This window comes from Eubalaena glacialis, chromosome X (assembly GCF_028564815.1).
Source record: "Eubalaena glacialis isolate mEubGla1 chromosome X, mEubGla1.1.hap2.+ XY, whole genome shotgun sequence".
Classification (NCBI taxonomy): Eukaryota; Metazoa; Chordata; class Mammalia; order Artiodactyla; family Balaenidae; genus Eubalaena; species Eubalaena glacialis.
In genome coordinates, this window is record NC_083736.1 from 102,440,067 (window position 1) to 102,446,184 (window position 6,118).

Genomic DNA, 6,118 nt, shown 5'->3' on the forward strand with positions numbered 1-6,118 from the left:
GGAAGCCCCCAATATGCTCTTGATAAATGATAGTTTTCCTCTACCCTTGCACAGCATGGGACTATACAACAGTGAGTCTACAAGACCAAGAATTCTCAGGGTCAGAACTGCCTCTTTTTGATATGCCCCAGTTCTAATAGCAAGGTCTTTGTTTCTGTTTCTAAAGGACCAGTTAGAAACAACACAAGAGGGAGATGGGGCACTTGCTGAGAGGGGGCCTTAAATGGGGTTAGTGCACCATTTTATAAACAAATAATATTAGTTTTACTTTTATCTAAAAAGTAATGCATGCCCCATGTTCATTTTGATGTTGTTAAATTAAATGTTATTTAACACTGTTAGATGGCAATATTACCCAATTTGATCTACACATTCAAAGCAATCCTTGACAAAATACCAGCTGGCTCTTTGCAGAAATTACAAGCTTACCCTAAAATTTATATGGAAGTGCAAGAGAGCCAGAATAGCCAAAACAATTTTGAAATGGAAGTACAAAATTGGAGGTCTCCCATTCCTGATTTCAAAACTTACTACAGAACTACAGTAGTCAAGACAGTCTAGTATTGGCATAAAGACAGACTTATAGATCAATGGAATAGAATTGAGAGCTCAGAAATAAACCCATACATTTGTGGTCAACTGGCTTTCAGTAAGAGTGCCAAAACTATACAATGGTGGAAAGAATAGTCTTTTCAAGAAATGGTGCTAGGACAACTGGATATCCACACTCAAAAGGATGAATTTGGACCCTTACCGTACATCAACATACAAAAATTAACTCAAAATGGGTCCAAAATCTACATGAAAGACCTGACACTACAAAACTCTTAGACGAGGACATAGGCATAAATCTTGTGACATTCGATTAGACAGTGGTTCCTTAGATATCACACCAAAACCATAAACAACAAAAGATACAAAAATAGATACATTGGACATCACCAAAATTAAAAACTTTTTTGCTTCAAAGAACACCATCAAGAAATAGAAAAGACAACCCACAGAATGGGAGGAAATATTTGCAAATCACATATCTATTAAGTGAATTAGATCCAGAATATATAAAGAGAAACTATAACTCAATAATAAAAAGACAACCCAATTAAAAATGGACAAAGGATTTGAATAGACATTTTTCAAAAAAAGATGTACAAATGACCAATAAGCACATAAAAAGATGCTCAACATTCTTAGCCATTAGAGAAATGCAAATCAAAACCACAATGAGATATCAACTTCACACCCACTAGGATGGAAATAATTAAGAAGACAGATAATAGCAAGTATTGGCAAGGATGTGGAGAAATTGGAAACTTTATACACTGCTGGTGGGAATGCAAAATGGTGCAGCTGCTTTAGAACACAATCTGTCAGTTATTCAAACAGTTAAGCATACAGGTACTGTGTGATCCAGCAATTCCACTCGTAGCTACATACCCAAGAGAATTGAAAATATATATCCCCACAAAGACGTGTACACAAATGTTCACAGCAGCATTAGTCACAATAGCCAAAAAGGGGAAGCAACCCAAATTTCCATCAACTGGTGAATGAATAAATAAAATGTGGTATGTCCATACAATGGAATATTATCTGGAGATAAAAAGAAATGAAGTACTGATCCATACTACAGTATAGATGAACCTTGAAAATATTGTGCTAAATAAAAGAAGCCAAACACAAAAAGCCACACTTTGTATAACCCTATTTACATGAAATGTCCAGAATAGGCAAATCCATAGACACAGAAAGTAGATTAGTGGTTTCCTACAGTGGAGGAGAAGGGGATTAGGAGGAAGTGGGGAGTACAGGGTTTCTTTTTGGAAGTGATGTAATTGTTCTAAAATTGATTGTGGTAACGGTTGCTCAACTCTGTAAATAAACCAAAAACCATTGAATTGTACACTTTAAATTGGTGAGTTGTATGATATGTGAATTATATTTTTACTAAAGCTGTTACAATAAAAAATGATACATGTCCATTATAGAAACATGAGAAAATTCAGAAAAGCAAAAAAGAAACTCCATTCACATTAAAAATTTTTTTTTTCTTTTTCCCAATTGTCCTCAGGATTGGTTAAGTCAAAAATGCCTATCCTGAAATATAAGACCTCTCATGATTCGTTCCGTTTACTGCTTGAACGTCATCTTTCATCATTCCCACATTGGCAGCATATGTTTCAACCGTAACGAATTGTTTTTCTCCAAACATTCCATGCTCCCTTGCAAGTCCCTGCACTTGCACACGTCATTCTCACTGCCTGTCACTGTTGGTCCCTCCCTCCTTCATTTGGCCAATTGTATTCATCCATCAGGTTTCAGCTTAGACATCACCTCTTCCAGAAAGCTTTCCCTGACCCCAGGGATTGGGTGTACCTCCTTGGTGTCTAACAGTTCTCTGTGCTTATTTCTATCAAATCATTCACTCCATGTAGATTTTTTTTAATTAAAATTAAATTATGAACAAAACTTCCAAGATCTCTGGGGCAATATAAAAATGTCTAATAGTCATGTCACTAAAGGTCCAGAGGGAACAGAAAAAGGAGTTGGTGCAGTAAGTAATTTTTGAATAAATAATTACTGAAAACTTCCCAAAATTTGATCAAAGACATATATTTACACACTCAAGAACTCAGTGAACTCCAAACTGTATAAACATAAAGAAAATCACTCTTAGACAGATAATAGTACTGCTGAACACTAAAGATAAAGAAAAATTTTGCAAGAAGATAGAGCAAAATGAAACATAATATATATAAAACAAGAATTTGAATACTGTGGATTTCTCATCAGAAACCACAGAGGGCAGAAGAGAAAGAAATAATGTCTTTAAATCGCTTAAAGGGAAGAACTGCCAAACCTGAATTCTATATCCAGCAAAAATATTCTTCAGGAATGAAAGCAAAATAAAGATATTCTCAGATGAAGAAAAACTAAGAGAATTCATCAACAGCTCTAAAAGAAATGCTAAAGGGGGGTTCTTCAGGGTGAATATAAATGATACCAAAGAGAATCTTGGAACTTCAGGAATAAAGACGCAAAACAGAAATAGTAAATATAAAATACTATTTTCCTCCCCTTCAGTTCTTTAAAATATGTAGGACTGTTGAAAGAAAAAATTATAACATTGTCTGGAGGAATTTTTAACCTATTCAGATATAATACCTATGAAACTTTAAAAGATTATAAGGGGATGGTAAAGTGGTTATAAGGCTTCACTTCTTAAAAATTTATTTATAGTAAAATTCAGTTGAGTTTTGAGAAATGCATACAGTCGTGTAACCAACGAGACAACTAAGATACACAGTAGTTCCAAAATTATGAACCTAGTCATTACTCCCCAAATGTTCCTCTGGTCACTTTGTATTTCTTTCCTCTCTCCCCTCCCCACCTCCCCAGGCAACCAATGAGAAGTTTTATGTCACTACAGAGTAGTTCGCATTTTCGAGGTTTTATGTGAACGGAACTAGGCAGGATGCACCCTTTTTTTCTGCCTTCTTTCAGCCAGCATAATTATTTTGAGAGTCATTTATGTTGTTATCAAATAATACATATTGATACGTATTAGTACACTGGATTCCTTTCGGGAAGACCAAGTCTACTGACACATTATATGTGTGCATACGTACATATACGCATGAGTATGTAAGTTAGAGAGGTAAAGATTCCGAGAGAAACATTTGGTATTTGCACAGTTCTTGGTACAGTATTATGGATACACAGCTGGTACAGATGGAGGGAAGATGTTACCGCTTTCTGGGGGGCAGCATATTTTTATGGAAAAGTTCAAGGTTTAGGAGTCGAATAGACATTATTATCTGATTAATAATCATTATATGATTACTAACAACCTTGAGTTGTTACTTATTTATGTGTTATTTATCCTCTCTGATATGTGTGATAAATGTTATTTATCCTCTCTGTTATAAGTGTGATAAATGTTATTTATCCTCTTTGTTCCTTCATTTCCTTATTTTTGGAGAACAGAGATAATAACAACACTTCATATGGTTGTTATGTGAATTAAAATGAGATTGCATATATAAAGCATTGAGCATGGAGTCTGACACATAGCAGACAATCAAAAACGTGTTAGTTCTTTTTCTTTTCTACCTTTTTTTTTTTACATCTTTATTGGAGTAGAATTGCTTTACAATGTTGTGTTAGTTTCTGCTGTACAACAAAGTGAATCAGCTATATGTATACATATATCCCCATATCCCCTCCCTCTTGCATCTCCCTCCCACCCTCCCTATCCCACCCCTCTAGGTGGTCACAAAGCACAGAGCTGATCTCCCTGTGCTATGTGGCTGCTTCCCACTAGCTATCTATTTTACATTTGGTAGTGTATATATGTCCATGCCACTCTCTCACTTCGTCCCAGCTTACCCTTCCCCCTCCCCGTGTCCTCAAGTCCATTCTCTACGTCTGTGTCTTTATTCTTATTTGGGGAAAAAATTTCTCATCCTTAAAAAGTGGTAGAGCGTCTGAGCTTAATCATAATATCATAGTGCCATCTGGTGACCATATAGAACAATTACATTATCTGTATCAGAGACTTCATTTCTGAAAAAGCTCTACCACATCTAAATGCCTGTCTTTAAGATGTCATCTCTAGTGTGTTCTGGCTTAGTATTGCAGGGACAGGGAATGAGGACTGTGCTTGAGGTCCGTTCTGCTGAGCTTGGAGATGCCTCCCCTGTCTGCGCATCCTGTCCGGTCAGGAGGAAGAGCTCAAGGAAAAAGGAGAGGAGTTTCCCTCCTAGCCTAACCCTAAAATGGGCAGATGACAAATTAAGTGTGGAAGCAAGTGAATGAAGTCCTCACATCCGTTCTGCTCTCAGGGATATGGTGGGAGGGAGGAGTTGGTATTGTCTCCTGTTGGAAGGCCTGCCCTTGAACGATCTGGCCACTGCAGCTCTGGCCTTGAGTCCAATCTCAGAGGGGTTTCAAAATCATGTAACCCCTGATATCACACAAATACCCCTAAATATGGACTAGAAAAGGACCCCCTCTCCATTCTACCAGCCCCTTCCCCACCTGGATGAATACAGCCAAGGCCTCTGCATCCATCAGACTTAAGCCTGGGCTCCGGTTGCAGGAAGTACCCCTCCTCCCACCCCGACCTCTAACCGCTCGCAAACGAGTCTCAGCAGACGGCCACTCTTACCATCTCTCCTGTGCCACCAAATCAAGTCAAGACTGGTCAATTTATTAAACGTGAACTTTATTGTGGTTTGGATTATGTAAGGCAGTGTGGTGAAGGCACTGCGGAAGTTAGACTGAAAAACATGGTAGGAAAAGGAGCGAGCTAAGAAAACTACAAAATAATTTTTTAAATGATCGCGTGCTGGACTAGACTAAGTATACTACAACTATGTCATTTTATTCATCATTGCAGAAGCGTTGAAATATTCTAGGAGATGGAGCTTGGGGGATGGGGAAGGGCTTCATGGAGGAGGTGGCATTTATGCTGGGCCTTGAAGGAGGGGTAGAATGTTGATAGAGGAGATGGAGGGAAGAACATTTCAGAATGACTGACTCTAGAGAAAATTCTATAGAAGGACTGAAAAAACAAGAGGGCAAACAAACACCCCCAGGGAGTGAACGTTCCCAACTGGGAGAAAAGCCTGAGGGGTCTCAAGCCCCCCAGATGGGGTCTTCAGTACCAATGATATTAGGAGGCACAGGACAACGGGCTTGTTTGTAAACCTAGCAGCAGCAGGAGGTTTCACATTTGCAGTCAGGGGCCCCAAACTGGCTGGACTAGGCCTGGATGGAGTCTCTCGTCCTTTTATCCTGCGTGGTCCTTATTCGTCCTTCCTCTTGCCCGCTGACTGCCTGAACGGTAGTTCGTGCGCGCCCACGTGCGCGTGTGTGAGTGTAGGTGTGTGTGGATGCGCGGGGGACCGAGGCTTTGTCTCCCACTGCAGCTTCTTCCACTTTTCCCTCTTGTGGCACACAGCTGGCTTCCATGGAGCTGGAGCTCGGGCCCTTCCCACTGTCTGAGCCTCACGGAACTCCAGCTCTTGATTAAGCACCTAGGAAGCTTCCTCAACATGAAGGTAAAACCTACCGTGGGGGGTGACTTGGGTCAGGGCAGGACTACACTTTCCGG